This window comes from Piliocolobus tephrosceles, chromosome 14 (genome assembly GCF_002776525.5).
Source record: "Piliocolobus tephrosceles isolate RC106 chromosome 14, ASM277652v3, whole genome shotgun sequence".
NCBI lineage: Eukaryota > Metazoa > Chordata > Mammalia > Primates > Cercopithecidae > Piliocolobus > Piliocolobus tephrosceles.
The window spans coordinates 107,743,788-107,762,633 of record NC_045447.1 but is presented as its reverse complement, the minus strand read 5'-3'; positions in this window follow the sequence as shown (position 1 = coordinate 107,762,633).

Here is an 18,846-nt window from a genome sequence, read left to right as displayed (position 1 = left end):
GTGGCCGGATCTCAGCTCACTGCAAGCTCCGCCTCCTGGGTTCCCGCCATTCTCCTGCCTCAGCCTCCCAAGTAGCTGGGACTACAGGCGCCCGCCACCGCGCCTGGCTAGTTTTTTGTATTTTTTAGTAGAGACGGGGTTTCACCCTGTTAACCAGTATGGTCTCGATCTCCTGACCTCGTGATCCGCCCGTCTCGGCCTCCCAAAGTGCTGGGATTACAGAAAGCTGGATTTTAAGATTGGGTTAAACTTAATGCTAAAACAGGGTATCTAATAACTGAGAGTCTTTAATCCCCAAGACTATTCTCTGGTTTAATGATTCACTAGAAGAACCCCAAAAAGCTATTTTACTCATAGTTACAGTTTATTACAGTGAAAGGATACAGATGAAAATCAGCAAAGGTAAGAGGCAGCAGAGTCCACGAGAGACCATGCACAAGCTTCCAGTTGTCCTTTCTGAGTCTATGCGCAGCACTTAATTCTCCCAGCAATGATATGGATCTGGGTGCTGTGTTCTCTCTCTCTCTCTACTTATGTGAGTGTGTGTGTATGTTAACAATACATGTAGTTTCAGAATTTCTAACTCTGTGGAAGCAAGTTTTCCAACTATAGTGTTTATGTACAGTTCTTTTTGTCTTTATCCTGATAGCCAGTCAAAACAGTTTTCCAAATCAATTCAATTTCTATTTTATTTACACAAATCAATTTTTTTGATTGAGTAATCAATCAAAATTTTATTTCTTTATTTATTTACTCAAATCAATTTATTTTTTCCCCATTCACTCTGGTGAGGTTATAAAATACCTTTGTAATATAATTAAGTTCATTTGTCCTACCAGCCATTCTATCCTAAGATCCCACTTTACTTTGCATAAAGTTAACTCTCTGTAGTGTATAGTTAATGTGGATTTTGACAAATGGATGGGCCGGGTGCAGTGGCTCAGGCCTGTAAGGCCTTTGGGAGGTCGAGGTGGGAGGATCACTTGAGACCAGGAGTTCAAGACAAATAGGTAGAGTTATGCATCTACCACCACACGACCCTAAATATTCCCTTGTGTGGTCACTTTGTAATCAACAGAAAGGGGTAAATGATATTGAATTCATCACTTTTATATATAATTTGAATCTTTTTAAAAGTATGATGCAATTGAGTTGTTCAATAATGTATGTGAGTCTCCTTGTACTGGCAGTTGTCTGCTGGGAAGGAAATCCAGAGCTGGCACCTGCATGGCCCAGATCCCAGCCAAGGTGCATAAAGCAATACCTCCACATGGTCACATGGTATCTTTGTTGCTCTTTCTGCACCTGTCTGCTGTTCCCTGTGTGAAAGGATATCAGACTGTCTTACGATAATTGTCTAAATGTTTAAAACACACTTCACTTAATTTTGTTTGTTCCAAGCACTACTCTGTAATTGCAATTATAACCTAATATGTTAAGATAAACTTATTTTCACAGATTTTTTTTTTATTTTGAGATGGAATAATCGCTCTCTCACCCAGGCTGGAGTGTGGGGTGCAGTGGTGCAATTTCGGCTCACTGCAACCTCCGCCTCTCAGGCTTGAGCAATTCTCCTATCTCAGCTTCCCAAGTAGCTGGGATTACAGGTGCATACTACCACACCCACATAATTTTTTTTTTTTTTTTTTTTTTTTTTGAGATGGTGTCTTGCTCTGTCGCCCAGACTGGAGTGCAGTGGTGCGATTTTGGCTCACTGCAACCTCTGCCTCCCGGGCCCAAGCGATTCTCCTGTCTCGGCCTCCCAATAGCTTGAGACCACAGGCACATACTACCAGACCCAGATAATTTTTTTGTTTTTTCAGACGGCATCTCGCTCTGTCACCTAGGCTAGAGTATAATGGCACAATATCAGTCCACTGCAACCTCCACCTCCCAAGTTCAAACAATTCTCTGGCCTCAGCCTCCTGAGTAGCTGGGATCACCACGATGCCCAGCTAACTTTTGTATTTTTAGTAGAGATGCGGCTTCACCATGTTGGCCAGGCTGGTCTCAAATTCCTGACCTCAGGTGACCTGCCCGCTTTGGTCTCCTGAAGTGCTGGGATTGCAAGGGTAAGCCTAGCAACAGATTTTAGTTTAAGATAAAGTTGTAATCAAAACTTGTTTTCAGTATTTGCAATGCATAATGAGTCCTATTTGAGAGTATTCAGTTTGGTTGGTGCTTTTTTTTTTTTTCATGGAGAACTATCCTTACTGAACCTCCTCAATTATTTGCCTTCCATTCAGCACTAGGCTAAAAGGCAGATGTGAATTGCCATCTGAAAAAAAAGTATATTTGGCAATTACACATACCAAGATGATTCAGAGTCAGATGGACCAGGCAAACATTTTTTAAAAAGGGTGGGATTTTAGTTAGAATGGTGATCATTAAAAAGTCAGGAAACAACAGATGCTGGAGAGGATGTGGAGAAATAGCAATGCCTTTGCACTGTTGGTGGGAGTGTAAACTAGTTCAACCATTGTAGAAGACAGTGTGGTGATTCCTCAAGGATCTAGAACTAGAAATATCATTTGACCCAATGATCCCATTACTGGTTATATACCCGGGGGATTATAAATCATGCTACTATGAAGACACCTGCACATGTATGTTTATTGTGGCACTATTCACAATAGCAAAAACGTGGAATCAACCCAAATGTCCATCAATGATAGACTGGATTAAGAAAATGTGGCACATATACACCATGGAATACTATGCAGCCATAAAAAAGGATGAGTTCATGTCCTTTGTAGGGACATGGATGAAGCTGGAAACCATCATTCTGAGCAAACTATCACAAGGACAGAAAACCTTGACACAGGGCAGGAAACATCACACACGGGGGCCTGTTGTAGAGTGGGGAGCAGGGGGAGGGATAGCATTAGGAGAAATACCTAATGTAAATGATGAGTTAATGGGTGCAGCAAACCAACATGGCACATGTATACCTATGTAACAAACCTGCACATTGTGCCCATGTACCCTAGAACTTAAAGTGTAATCATAATAATAATAAGGTAGAATTTTGAGTGACCCAGGCAAAGGGTTTATTCTGCAATGTGTGTGAATCATGTAAAAAGTAGGAATGTAAGGACATTTTTCCTTGCTCTACTTCTGTTTCACATGCTAGAAATGTATGCAGCATGCTGCCTGCTGTCCCTGTAGTCTTCACAACCGTCTCCATGCCAGAAGCAGGAACTGCTGATGTAGGTCAGCTCCTCTTTTTCCTTGTCACCCTCGCATAGTCAATGATCAAATCTTGCTTATGTCCTTTCTCACCTCCTATCTCTTTCACCACTTGTAATCAAAGTCAAATTGTTCTAAGCCTGCTTACTGCCTTAGTTCATACCCTTCCAATTTCTCAGTAGTTTGCTGTATATCTTTGGGTTCACTTCCACTTATGCATGTACTCTTCACACAGAATTAGTCTTTCTCACCAAAAGCAATTGTGACAAAAGCAAAAATTGACAAATGGGATCTAATTAAATGTAAGAGCTTCTACATAGTTAAGAAACTATCAATAGAGTAAACGACCTACAGAATGGGAGAAAATTTTTGCAAACTATGCATCTGACAAAAGTCTAATATCCAGCCTCTATTAATACAAGGAACTCAAACAAATCAACAAGAAAAAAAACCAACCCCATTAAAAAGTAGGCAAAGGACATGAGCAGACAATTTTCAAAAGAAAACATACCTGCGGCCAATGAACATATGAAAAAAAGCTCAATATCACTTATCATTAGAGAAATGCAAATCAAAACCACAGTGAGATACCATCTCACACCAGTCAGGATAGCCATTATTAAAAAGTCAAAAAATAACAGATTCTGACAAGGTTGCAGAGAGAAGGGAATGCTTTTACACTGTTGACGGGAGTGTAAATTAGTTCAAATCATTGTGGAAAGCACTGTGACAATTCCTTGAAGAGCTAAAAGCAGAACTATCATTCAACGTAGCAGTCCCATCACTGGGTATATTACCCAGAGGAATATAAATCATTCTATCATAAAGACACATGCACATGTATGTTTATGGTGGCACTATTCACAATAGCAAAGACATGGAATCAACCTAAACGGCCATCAATGACAAACTGGATAAAGAAAATGTGGTACATACATGCCATGGAATAGTATGCAGCCATAGGAAATAATGAGATCATATCTTTTGCTTGACCACTCATGGAGCTAAAGGCTATTATCCTTAGCAAACTAGCACAGAAACAGAAAACCAAATACCACATGTTCTCACTTATAGGTGGGAGCTAATTGATAAGAACTCAATGACACAAATAGGGGAACAAGAGACAGTGGGGACTACTTGAGGGTGGAGGGTGGGAGGAGGGAGAGGATTTCAAAAAAAATAACTATTGGGTATTAGGCTTAGTACCTGGGTGACAAAACAATCTGTACAACAAACCCCCATGACACTAGGTTACCTATATAACAAACCTGCACATGTACCCCTAAACCTAAAAGTTTGAAAAAAAATGGTCTTTCTGAAATACAAATCTATCTTACTACGTCACTTTCTTGCTAAAAATTCTTCAAGATATCCCATTTTCATGAAGGAAAAGCCTCTGGCGCGTTAGCATGACATGAATGCATCAGGCTCTGGCCTCTGCCCACCTGTCAGCCTTCTCTCCTGGCATTTTTCTATACCCATGTCATTGGGCTCCCATCACCTGTGAGGCTCCCTCAGTCTGAAATAGCCTCTTTCTCCTTCTCCTCCAGCCATTTGTCTAATTCCTGTTAAGACTCAGCTCAGGTATGGTCTCCCCCAGGTCTTCTCCAAGTTTCCCTTTCCATATTGCAAAACCTTTCCTTGCACCTTCTGGACACTTTGTTTAGGTTTCTGTCAACATATAGTTCTCTGAATGTTAAAAAAAAAAAAAAAAATACATAATCTTGTTGGGCACGGTGGCTCTTGCCTGTAATCCCAGCACTTTGGGAGGCCAAGGCAGGCAGATCACTTGAGGTCAGGGGTTTGAGACCAGCCTGGCCAACATGGAGAAACCTCATCTCTACTAAAATACAAAAATTAGCCAGGTGTGGTGGTGGATGCCTGTAATCCCAGCTACTCGGGAGGCTGAGGCAGGAGAATCGCTTGAAACCGGGAGACAGAGGTTGCATGAGCCAAGATCGCGCCACTGCACTCCAGCTTGGCAACACAGTGAGACTCCGTCTCAAAAAACAAAAAACAAACAAACAAACAAACAAAAAATCTTACCCAAAGAGATAGTGAGCACATGCCCACATTTTATTTATCTCAGTAATAAGGGAACCCATAAAGTGGGTTCAAAAGAGAATTTGAAAAATTAGGATTATTACAGTCAGTGTGAACAAAATGGAAGGATGAATTAATGTCTGTACATTAGATGTAGCCCCAGTTAATGTCCTACTGGGCAATCAAACTGTAGCAGTTGGGGGTTCTCATTTTTCCACCATGGAAAAGAAAACCAACTCATCAGTTTCTTAGGACACAATTTCTTACTTTACAGGGTTGTAAAATATCTGAGCCTAATCAGTCATAATATCAAAAATAAATAGTCAAAACCCTTTGAGTCAGAAGACCGTTGGGTGGGTTTGTCAGACAGTCATCTTATAGCATGACATTAATGGAAGTGGAATCTCTTTACTTTGTGTCCAAGTTTTGAGTAATTTTGCCTAGCACTACTATCATTGTCTACCCTGATGCTATACTTTTTAATTCACTCAATCCTGGCACACACTGTGAACTTGAGAGAACGTAAGCATTGGTGTTCAAACTAGGGTATGTATACCCCTTGTAATATGGAAAGACTTTTCAGGGGTTACGTGGCCATGGATAGCTTTTAGATGACCAATTTCCAGGCCCTCATCCTAGGCGTGTACTTTTTCTTACAGCTAACCTGCTCCCTGAAGTGTCTCTGTTCTCCAAGTTCCTCTTTTCCTCCCAGTCCAATCACCCTTCTGTCACCTCACCAAAGCCTCCCACCCATCCCAGCCTGCTCATGAGCACACCCTGAGACCTACACACTCCCATTTGCCATTAAGCAAAAGAGCCAAATTGGCCTCAAAAGTCTGACAAAAATATACTGAAAGCCAGTCTACAATATCCTGGAAAATCCATTCTTTATCTACAAACTAATGGTAAACTTATATGTCAACTTAAAAGTGTACAGGGGGTGTTAAAGTTTGTTAACATTTTTTTTTTTTCCTTAGGAGACAGGGTCTCACTCTATCACCTAGGCTGGAGTACAGTGACATGACCATAGCTCACTGCAGCCTCAAATTCCTGTGCTCAAGCAATCTTCCCACCTCAGCCTCCAGAGTAGCTGAGACTACAGGCGTGCACCACCATGCCCAGCTAGTTTGTTGTTGTTGCTGTTGTAGAGCCAAGGTTGGTTTCACTTTGTTGCTCGGTCTGGTCTCAAACTCTTAGCCTCAAGGATTCTCCTGCCTTGGCCTCCCCAAGTGCTGGGGTTAAAGGCACAAGCCACTGCACCTGACCAACATTCTTTTAAGGATCAACAAGCACAACACTGAAGGCCACTGCGTAGGAGGAAAATTCCGTACCTCCGAACTCCAGTGGAAGCCACAGCCAAGACCCTCGTCTTTTTGCTGTTGACTCGCTGAGCATTGTGTCACCTCCTTTGGTTAGTTTGCCTTTCCCTTCAGCCTGGTCAGCTGATCCTTTTCCACTGGTTTGATTTTAACACTTTGAGTGCTGGCTTAAACCACCCCTTTCTGTCTGTTCCCATTCCTCACTGCCTTAGTTGAATGAGTGAGAAGGTCTTAGGATTGATCCCATCCTGGTTCCCCTGTGGAGAGTGTCTGGGAAGTGCCAGTCAATGTAGCCTGGATCACATTACTATAATTTGAAAGTCTCCTGGTCACTCTCCCTGTTACTTTTTACCCTGTGCACATATTTTTGTTGTATTTATCACAATTATCTGTATACCAAATAGACTCTTTCTGGATGTTCATCTTTTTGACAATACTTTTTATTGTTCATCTGTTAGCCAATAGTTGAACTGAAATAAATCCAACTGGCCCACTAGACTGCAAGCATCCTGAAGACAAGTATTTGTTTTATTTGCAATTGTACATCCAGGGTCAACACAGAGAAAGAACGGTAGCACATTTATTGAGACATGACAGGCCAATAGTAAGCCCTTTAATACACAGTCATTGAGTCATTAGGGCAAACCATGGGCATTGTCTGCATTTTAAATGCAGGGAAACAGAATTAGAGAGATTGGTTATGGCATCTGAGATCACATAGCAGTAAGTGGTGCCAGGATTCAAGTTGGGGCAGAATGACCCTGGAGGTTTTGGCCTCAAGTCAATACTGGCTCGCAAATTGGATTTCTTGAATTGTATGGGTAATGAATAAAACAGTCTTGTATTACTGACTTGTATTCAATAGGCTTTCAGAGGACCAGGGCCCAGGTGACCTATTGAGACCCAGAATGGGAGAAGCATACCTCCCATCTGTGGGGTGGGGAACTCAGCAGCAGCTCCAGGGGGCTGTGGGGCAGCTTGGCCTTGCACTCAGGGCTCGAAGGGCATGGGAGCATCACAGCGAAAGCCACCATCATGAGAGAAAGGCCCAAAAATACAGGTGGACTTGCCCTTGAGTCCACTGTGTATGTCCTCATGGGCAAGACTAGGGTGACACTTAGGTAGGGACTAAACCCCGGCATGAGCAGATGTGGATAGTGAGGAGGTGCTCAGAGGTGTGAGGCTACAGCCTCACGTTCATGTGGTAGACTGTTTCAGGCTAGGGAAGCTTGGGATACTCTGGCTTCATTACAGTTGTTCAAGAAATTATGGAAGTAATCCATTGTTCTCTTAGCAGACAAACTTTATTTTCTTTATCTTATTATAAATCTTTTGCAAAAAAAAGATAGTGCTAAATAAAATTGTCTTTTCTCTTAGGACATGTTTGCTATTGAGTTTGTGAAGTTAATATCTTCATACTTGACTCATTAGCTTGAAGTCAAATTTCAGTATTATTGTAATTTCTAACAATACTCCCATTATTTTCCAGTTCCTGCACTTAGCCATGAAAACCAATGTCACTTTGACTGAGTTACTTCATTTCTGTGAGCTCATCTATTAAATAAGGCAGTTGAATGAGCTGTTTTCTGCTATCCTTTCATAATCTCAAAGACAGTGACTGAGAGCCTGACTCTTTAAATGCTCAAAGTGAATTACTATTGATTTTTGCCTTTAAGTCATTACTTAATGTGGTTATGACTTGTTTGATGTTAGTGAGTCTTTGATTAGAGTCCATTTCCAAGGTTAGCTTTGTTTCCATAGAAATGCAACTGCTATGCCATGACCTGAGTTAAAACCAATGGCCAAATTGTACCCTGTATGGAAGATTGGGGTTTCTTGTCATCCACTAGAACCACGGACCCTAGTGAAGCCGATGAAACAGAGAAGATAAACTCAGATGAAAATACAATATAAATTGCCAAACCAGACTGAGGTACAGTCCATCAATTGATGAAGGCACTTCAACCAAATAGATGTCTTGAAAAATTATAGATGATAAAGTATCAAATGGCCAGATAAATTGACAGGGATTTTATTGATTTTACAAACGATGATGTAATTTCACTGACACTGGAGTATAAGAAATATAACAGCAAAAAGATACTGCCTCCAACCCCAAGAACTTTCAGTAACAGAATTTCAAACTAAACCTTTCCTTTTCTTTTCATCTTTTCTCTTCTCTTTTCTTTCTTTTTGAAACAGAGTCTCACCCCGTCTCCTGGGCTGGAGTGCAGTGGCGTGATCTTGGCTCACTGCAATTTCCAACTCCCAGATTCAAGTGATTCTGCTGCCTCAGCCTCCCAAGTAGCTAGGACTACATGTGCATGCCACCACAACGGGCTAATTTTTGTATTTTTAGTAGAGACGGGGTTTCACCATGTTGGCCAGGCTGGTCTGGGACTCCTAACCTAAGGTGATCTGCCCGCCTTGACCTCCCAAAGTGCTGGGATTACAGGAGTGAGCCACCGCGCCCAGCCAGACTAAACTTTTCTAAATGTCATGTGGAGGATAAAATTATTTGTACAAATGTTTTCATAAGTATATTATAAAGCATTTCAACACCTAGTAATCCACTACTAAAGACATTAATTTTTAAAAATCATTGTGATATTTGGTATCATTATATAATGGAAAAAAAGGTAAACATGCAGTCCAATTCAATTACCAAATACGAGCAAAACCTATTAGATCAATTTCTGGCTTTTTTGAAGAAATCAAATCAAGTTTATTCAATTGCACCCTATGGTCTCAATGTAACAGGAAAGGGAAGAGGATGCTAAAACCAACCTCCTTTGATAACCTTCAATTAGATGACCAACTGGTCTGATTTGCCTGGGACTAAGGGTTATCAGGATGTGGAACATTCAGTGTTAAAACCAGGGCAGTCCCGGGCCTACTGGGACAGCTCGTCCCCTTCATGCCTCCAGTTCTTTTTAAAATATGTGGAATATCCACATTTCTTTATCCTGGGACTTTTCTGCTTACATGTAGGCACTCCAGGAAGTCACAAAGCTGCACGATGGCGGGGCTGAGGAATCAGCCAAGGAATAAGCCACGTCTCCGGGGCATCCGCCTCTTGCATTAGAGGTGTCTTCAGCTCTATCTTTGGGTGTCCAGGCTACCACCAGGTAGCTAACACAGAACTGTCCTGGGCAACTTTTGTCTTTGGTACTCTGTGCTTTCCCTGTTGACATCCTCAGCTGCCACCTCCACAGACCTCGGACTGTATTTCCTGTGGCTCATGCCTGTGAACAGTCTCTACAGGGACTTGCTTGCAGCACACTGTTAACTAATTGACAAATATGCCAGCTACTGAAGCTCAAAGTGTGACCTCTTCCAGAAGTGCTGGGGTCTTAAGAGGTCATGCTCAGAGCTCAAAAAGACACAAAGACACAAAGCTAGACAGTAAAAATTGTTAGCTCTGTGGAAACCAAAGTGCAAAGCACTTAATAGCAAGAGTTGTTTCTTCCTGAGTACCATGTGTTGAGTACCATGCTAAATATTTCACAAACATTAATTCATATAGTTCTACAGTAGCCCTGTGTGGTAGGTACCGAATCAAGCCCATTTCACAGGTAGAGATGCTGAGGCTGAGCTTGGTAATATGCCCTGCCCCATATCACAGAGCCAGAAAGATCAGAGCCTGATTTGAACCTGACTCCATGCTTATACACCTCCAAAGTCAGGCTCTTTTGTCCCCCACAATGAGTAGGTTTTTTTTTTTTTTCTGGTATCACACACATACATACACACACATACTATATATATATATATATATATATAGTTTTTGTAGAGGGACAGGGTGTCGCTCCGTTGCCCAGGCTGGAATGCAGTGGCGCAATCATAACCTCAAACTCCTGGGCTCCAGGAATCCTCCTGCCTCAGCCTCCCAAGTAGCTAAGACTGTAACCATGCCCAGGTAATTTTTTTTTTTCCCAGAGACAGGGTCTCACTATGTTGCCCAAGTTGGTCTTGAACTCCTAGGCTCAAGCAATCTTCCATCCTCAGCCTCCCAAAATCCTGGGCTTACAGGTCTGAGCCACAGTGCCGGACCTCACATGTTAGGTGTTTTTTGTTTGTTTGTTTGTTTTTTGCTTTGAGATGGAGTTTCGCTCTTATTGCCAGGCTAGAGTGTAGTGGTGCAATCTCGGCTCACTGCAACCTCCGCCTCTTGGGTTCAAGCGATTCTCCTGCCTCAGCCTCCCAAGTAGCTGGGATTACAGGCACCCGCCACCATGCCAAGCTAGTTTTTTGTATTTTTTGTATTTTTAGTAGAGATGGGGTTTCACCATGTTGGCCAGGCTTGTCTTGAACTCCTGACCTCAGGTGATCCACCCGCCTTGGCCTCCCAGAGTGCTGGGATTACAGGCGTGAGCCACTGTGCCCAGCCACGTTAGGTTTTAATGAGGTCTCTTAGTTTGCAGCTAGGATCAAGTCCTCTCTCTCACCCCTCACTGATCCAGCCACATACAATTATTTTGATCACCTGCTATGCACCTGTGGTGTTCTTGGCACTAGGAATCCTGCTGTGAGTGAAGCTGAGCTCCTGTCTGTGTGAAGCCTGGGCCACATGGGTCTCCCAGATGTGCTCTGAAGTCACTGTCGAAAGTCATGGGCACTGGAGAGTTTCATGTGCCTGACACTAGGGAAGATACCAAATTCTACATTTGCCTCCAACGGACACAAATGTCAGTTTCCATCAAGCTCCACCCTGTCCAGGTGACTCCAGTTGTGGCTCTTTTCATACTATCTCCCCTTCTCCTACAAGTGCCACCAACAGGCCGAGGTGGGGAGCTGGGTTTAGAGATGCTGGTCTGAACCTTAGGTGAAATCCTCTCCCCTTATGTTGCAGGAGAATGGGTGCTCAGATGGAGAATCAGCACTCTTCTCAGGATTGGAAGCTGCTGTGGCTGGGGGAGTCTGCATTATGTTCTGGGCTGTGAGCTTTTCCAGAATTCCACTCCACAGGCACAGGTCTGCTGTGTATGCATTTCTTTTTTCTTTTTTTTTTTTGGAAACAGAGTCTCACTCTGTCACCCCAGGCTAGAGTGCAGTGGCGCGATCTTGGCTCACTGCAAGCTCCACCTCCCGGGTTCACACCATTCTTCTGGGTCAACCTCCGAAAGTAGCTGGGACTACAGGCGCCCACCACCATGCCCAGCTAATGTTTTGTATTTTTAGCAGAGACGGGGTTTCACCGTGTTAGCCAGGATGGTCTCGATCTCCTGACCTCATGATCTGCCCGCCTCGACCTCCCAAAGTGCTGGGATTACAGGCGTGAGCCACCGCGCCCGGCGTTTGCATTTCTTGATATAAATCAGAAGTCCCTGAGTTCTCCAGTCTTGAATGTCTATGTCACATGTCTATCCGCATCTGAGGATGCTGGAAGTCGAGTCTGTTAGGAGGCCCCTGAATATGTGCTTGTCCCGTTGGTGCTTCCAGGAGGTTGCCTAACCCCTCGTTTCTCTTTTGTTCTGTGTTTCTTGCTCTAGGCTATTGCTCCATTTTCTGTAGGTCACCTGCCACCTCTTCTCCAGGGTGATGGTGTTTGCAACACACAGTTCCTTGTCTTGGTTTCCTAAGCATCTTACTTCTGAAGGTGAGATACTGGCTGTAACAATTAAGAAACTATTATTACAAGCTTGGGGATAACACTAGGTACTTAAGAAAACAACAAATCAAACCTGAGCTGCAGATAAGGATCACAGGATTAATGCCTGCCTTGTACCTGATGACCGGGATAAAGACCAGGTGCCTCCAGAAGTGACTCTCCTCAGGTCCTAGCCAGCTGACAACTGCATGCACTGATTATCTCTTTCTCTCCTTTTCTTTATCTGCATACTCGTTTCCAGGCCTTTGCTCACCCTGAAGGAGTCTCTGCTGCAAAAAATTGAGGTGAAATTCACATAATATAAAATTAGCCAATTTAAAACACACATTTCAGAGGCACTTAGTATATTCACAAAGTTGTAACAAGCATCACCTCTAGTTCTAAAATATTTTCTTCACCCCAAAGGAGACCAACCCCTGTACCTATCAAGCAGTCACTCGCTATTCCCTCTTCCCCCCAGCCCGTAGTACCCACCAATTTGCTTTGTGTTTCTATGAATTTACCTATCTTGGATGTTCCATATAATTGGAATCATACCACAACATATGACCTTCAATTTCTGCCTTCTTTCACTTGTCATAATGTTTTCTGGGTTCATCTACATTGTCAATGAAGTATCAATACCTCATTTATTTTTAAAAATCATGGTAAAATATACATAACAAAAATTTATCATTTTATCCATTTCCTTTTTTTTTTTCTTTGAGACAGAGTGTCCCTCTATTGCCCAGGCTGGAGTTCAGGGGCATAATCTTGGCTCACTGCAACCTCTGCCTCCCGGGCTCAAGCAATTCTCATGCCTCAGCCTCCCGAGTAGCTGGGATTACAGGTGTGCACCACCATGCCCGGCTAATTTTTGTATTTTTAGTAGAGATGGGGTTTTACCATGTTGGCCAGGCTGGTCTCGAACCCCTGACCTCAGGTGATCCACCCACCTGGGCCTCCCAAAGTGTTCTACCCACCTGGGCCTCCCAAAGTGCTGCGATTACAGGCGTGAGCCACCATGCCTGGCCCATTTTAACCATTTCCAAGTGTACACAGTTCTGTAACATTTAAGTACATTCTCATTTTGGGACAACCGACACCACTGTCCATCTCCAGAACTTTTTCACCTTCCCAAACTGAAACTCCAAGTCCATTATAGCCTTTCCACTCCCTGTCCCCCAAATCCCTGACAACCACCATTCTACTTTCTGTCTGCCCAATTGTGAGTATTCTAGGTACCTCCTATAAGTCGAATCATACGGTGTTTTTCCTTTTGTGACTGAGTTATTTAACTTACTATAATGTTTTCAAGGTTCATCAGTGTGTCAAAATTTCCTTCTTTTTAAAGTGAGTTGAGATCACGCCACTGCACTCCAGCCTGGGCGACAGAGTAAGACTGTGTCTCAAAAATATATATATATATATAGTTATCCTTGTAGGCATGATGTGGTACCTCATTGTGGTCTTGATTTGCATTTCCCTAATAAGTAATGATGCTGAATATCTTTTCATGTGCTTGTTGACTATTTGTATATCTTTAGAGAAATGTCTAAGTCCTTTACCCATATTTTAATCTTTTTGTTATTTAGTTGTAACATTTCTTCCAGATATTGGACCTAGGAGCTCCCTTTAAAGATCTTGGACCATAGGTACTATATTGGTTCATTTTCTGTTACCTATATCAGAATTCCTGAAACTAGGTATTTTATTTTGTTTTATTTTATTTTTTTTGAGACGGAGTCTCGCTCTGTCGCCCAGGCTGGAGTGCAGTGGCCGGATCTCAGCTCACTGCAAGCTCTGCCTCCCGGGTTCCCGCCATTCTTCTGCCTCAGCCTCCCGAGTAGCTGGGACTACAGGCGTCCACCACAGCGCCCGGCTAATTTTTTTGTATTTTTAGTAGAGACGGGGTTTCACCGGGTTAGCCAGGATGGTCTCGATCTCCTGACCTTGTGATCCGCCCATCTCGGCCTCCCAAAGTGCTGGGATCACAGGCTTGAGCCACCACGCCCAGCTGAAACTAGGTATTTTATAAATAAAACGAATTTATTTCTTACAGTTATGGAGGCTGAGAAATCCAAGGTTGACGGACTGCCTCTGGTATTCCTGTCTCTTCTCCTTTTTCCACTAAAGGCCTGGTTGCCTTGACTGCTTCCAAGAGACTGGCAGGGAAAAGCAGTCTAACCATCCACAAATATTAGCTAGATGGTAAGCCTCCAACTCTCAATAATGAACCTGCCTACTGAGGGAAACACAGTCAACTCCAAATATAATGGGATTTTCTTGTGTTGTTTGTTTGTTTGAGACAGGGTCTTCCTCTGTCTCCCAGGCTGGGGTGCAGTGGTGCCATCTTGGTTCACTGGCCTAAACCTCCCGGGCTGACGTGATCCTCCTACCTCAGCCTCCTGAGTAGCTGGGACTATAGGTGTGTGCCACCACATCCCGCTAATTTTTTATTTTTTAGTAATAATGATGTTTTGCCACGTTGCCCAGGCTGGTCTCAAACTCCTGGGCTCAAGCAATCCTCTGGCCTTGACCTCCCAAAATGATGGGATTACAGGCGTTAGCCACTGCACCAGGCCAAAATTAGTTTAGACCAGATCAGAGTGTCCTACTTAATAGCCTTTACTCTGAGATATTGGTTAAGCTTACAGAGCTGGGTCCCAGGCAAACTCACTGAGCCTAAGCCCCGGGGTGGTGGCACCTGCCCCACCTCCACATTGCTCAAACCTTGCAGAGGCAGGAAGTTCCTCCTTCCTGATGCTGCAATCAGTCCTAGGCAGTTTCAGAATTTGGGGTCATATGCAGATTACAAAAGGCCATCTTCAAAGAAGCTGCTTATAGATTTCATGAAGTTTCTTAGGAAGTGAAACTTTCTGACATATAGACAGCAAATGGCTTCCAAGCAGAATAGTACTGCTCACATAACAGTGCAGGCCGGGCGCGGTGGCTCAAGCCTGTAATCCCAGCACTTTGGGAGGCCGAGACGGGTGGATCATGAGGTCAGGAGATCAAGACTATCCTGGCTAACACGGTGAAACCCCATCTCTACTAGAAAATACAAAAAACTAGCCGGGCAAGGTGGCGGGCGCCTGTAGTCCCAGCTACTCGGGAGGCTGAGGCAGGAGAATGGCGTAAACCCAGGAGGCGGAGCTTGCAGTGAGCTGAGATCTGGCCACTGCACTCCAGCCTGGGCCACAGAGCGAGACTCTGTCTCAAAAAAAATAAAATAAAAATAAAAAAACCAGTGCAGTATGAGCCAGGTACAGTGGCTCATGCCTGTAATCCCAGCACCTTAGAAGGCCAAGGCAGGCAGATCACCTGAGGTCAGGAGTTTGAGACCAGCCTGATCAACATGGAGAAACCCCATCTCTACTAAAAATACAAAAAGTTAGCCGGGCGTGATGGTGCATGCCTGTCATCTCAGTTACTCGGGAGGCTGAGGCAGGAGAATCACTTGAACCTGGGAGGCAGAGATTGCAGTGAACCAAGATCGCACCATTGCATTCCAATCTAGGCAACAAGAGCGAAACTCTGTCTAAACAAAACAAAACAGACAAACAAAAGAACAGTGCAGTATAACCTGAAATGGGGTATACAAGCATCTTTTCACCCATGATAGGCCACTCCTTACAAGGAATCCCATTATTCACTTTAAAAAAGAAATGGTGGCCGGGTGCGGTGGCTCATGCCTATAATCCCAGCACTTTGGGAGGCCGAGGCGGGTGGATCATGAGGTCAGGAGTCATGAGGTCAGGAGTTCAAGACCAGCCTGGCCAACCTGGTAAAACCTCGTCTCTACTAAAAATACAAAAATTAGCTGGGCATGGTGGTGCGTGCCTGTAATCCCAGCTACTCAGGAGGCTGAAGCAGGAGAACTGCTTGAACCGGGGAGGCAGAGGTTGCAGTGAGCCGAGATCAGGCCATAGCACTCCAGCCTGGGCAACAGAGCAAGACTCTGTCTTGGAGTGGAAAAAAAAAAAGAGATGGCTATGTTAAAGTTTTGACAGTAAATAATTTGTAAGTCATTCCTCTCATATGGTGAAAACAATATCTACTCTCCTATAATGAAAAAAACTTTTTTTTTTTCTGAGACAGAGTCTCACTCTGTCGCCCAAGCTGGAGTGCAGTGGCACAATCTCGGCTCACTACGGCCTCTGCCTCCCAGGTTCAAGCAATTCTCCTGCCTCAGCCTCCCAAGTAACTGGAACTACAGATGCGCATCACCACACTCAGCTAATTTTTTTTATTTTTAGTAGAGACAAGGTTTCACCATATTGGCCAGGTTGGTCTCAAACTCCTGACCTAAGGTGATCCTCCCACCTCGGCCTCCCAAAGCACTGGGATTATAGGCGTGAGCTGCCATGCCCAGCCTAAAAAAAAAAACCCTTTAAGGAAGGTTTTTTTTAAGGTTCCTAGGGCTGGTTATTACTGGAAATCATAAACAAAATGACCATTTAAGTATAAGAATCATCTGAATATCTAGCCTGGCCAACGTAGTGAAACACTGTCTTTACTAAAAATACAGAAATTAGCCAGGCATGGGGCATGGTGGCAGACACCTGTAATCCCAGCTACTTGGGAGGCTGAGGCAAGAGAATGGCTTGAACCCGGGAGGTGGGGGTTGCAGTGACCAAGATCGTGCCATTGCACTCCAGCCTGGGCAAACTCTGTCTCAAAAAAAAAAAAAAAGAAATGTCTGAATTTGACTTTTAAAATTATGACTGTATATCATAATTCAATCAATAAATATATTAATAATTTTTTTCTGTGAAGGATAAAGTAATATTTTCCCTAAAACTAATCATAAGAAGAAAAGTACTTCCTTCAGTACAAAGTTATAACATAGGCCAGTGGTTCTCAAAGTGTGGCATAGGGAACCCTGGAGAATCCCCAAATCTTTTTTTAGGAGAACTGTCTATGAGGTCAAAAGTATTCTCAAAACAATACTGGGGCCAAGCGCGGTGGCTCATGCCTGTAATCCCAGCACTTTGGGAGGCCAAGGTGGGCGGATCACTGGAGGTCAGGAGTTCCAGACCAGCCTGGCCAACATGGTGAAACCCTGTCTCTACTAAAAATACAAAAATTAGCTGGGTGTGGTGGCACATGCCTGTAATCCCAGCTACTTGGGAGGCTGAGGCAGGAGAATTGCTTGAACCCAGGAGGCAGAGGTTGCAGTGAGCCAAGATCATGCCAGTGCACTCCAGCCTGGGCAAGAGTGAAACTCCATCTCACAAAAAAAAAATACTGGGAATGACTTGTCTAATTTACTTTCATTGTCTCATGAGTGTACAGTAGAGATTTGCTGAGTCTGTAAGATACATAGTATTATATATATACAATTGAATCCAATGTCTTCTGTTAAGGCAGAAAAAAATTTTTGCAAAATTGTAAAACAACGCCATTCTTCTCACTATAACATTTTTCTTTTGGAAATTCTTTTGTGAAGTTCTTTTTTGCATAACTATGTTATTTATGTTAACACTTTTATTGTATTCATGTAAATATTATTTTATATATTTCATTTTTAAGTTAGCCTGTGGTAAAATTGACTTTTCTTATGTACAGTTCTATCAGTTTAATTTTTTTTTTTTTTAAACAGGGCCTCACTGTCACCCAGGCTGAAGTACACTGGCACGATCACAGCTCACTGCAGCCTCCACCTCCTGGGCTCCAGTGATCCTCTCACCTCAGGCTCCCAAGTAGCTGGGACTACAGGCATGCACCATCACACTGGGCTAATTTTTGTATTTTTTGCAGAGATGGGGTTTTGCCATGTTGTCCAGGCTGGTCTTAAACACCTTGGCTCAAACGATCCTCCAGCCTTGGCCTCCCAAAGTCCTGGGATTACAGGCATAAGCCACCATGACTGGCCAGTTCCAGAAGTTTTAAAAAATACAGATTCATATAGCCACTGCTTCAATGCAGACACAAAAGAGCTCTATCACCCTAAGAAACTCCTTCATGCCGCTCTCTTAAGGCCACATTCTCCCACTAACTCCTGGCAACCACTGATTTGTTCTCTAACATTTATAGTTGCATCTTTTTGAGGTTGTCATATAAATGAAATAATACAATATGTAAACCTTTGAGATGGGCTTCTTTCACTCAGAATGTTACCTTTGCGATCCAACCAACTTGCTGGGTCCCTTTTTTTGCGGGGTAGTATTCCATTCACCATATGGATGTACCAAAGATTACTTACCCATTTACCAGTGGGAGAAGTTTTCAGTTGTTTCCAGTTTGGGGGTATTACAAACAAAGCTTATGAAACACTGCTATACAAGTTTTCATGTGACCATAACTTTCCTTTGTTTGTTCGCTTGCTTGTTTGTTTGTTTGTTTTTGAGACACAGTCTAGCTCTGTCGCCCAGGCTGGAGTGCAGTGGCGCGATCTCCACTCACTGCAAGCTCCGCCTCCCGGGTTCACGCCATTCTCCTGACTCAGTCTTCCGAGTAGCTGGGACTACAGGTACCCACCACCACGCCCAGCTAATTTTTTTGTATTTTTAGTAGAGACGGGGTTTCACCATGTTAGCCAGGATGGTCTCGATCTGCTGACCTTGTGATCTGCCCGCCTTGGCCTCCCAAAGTGCTGGGATTACAGGCGTGAGCCACCACGCCCGGCCATAACTTTTCATTTGCTAAGGTAAATACCTAGGAGTGGGATTAGTGGGTCATATAGTAAGCATATGTTTAACT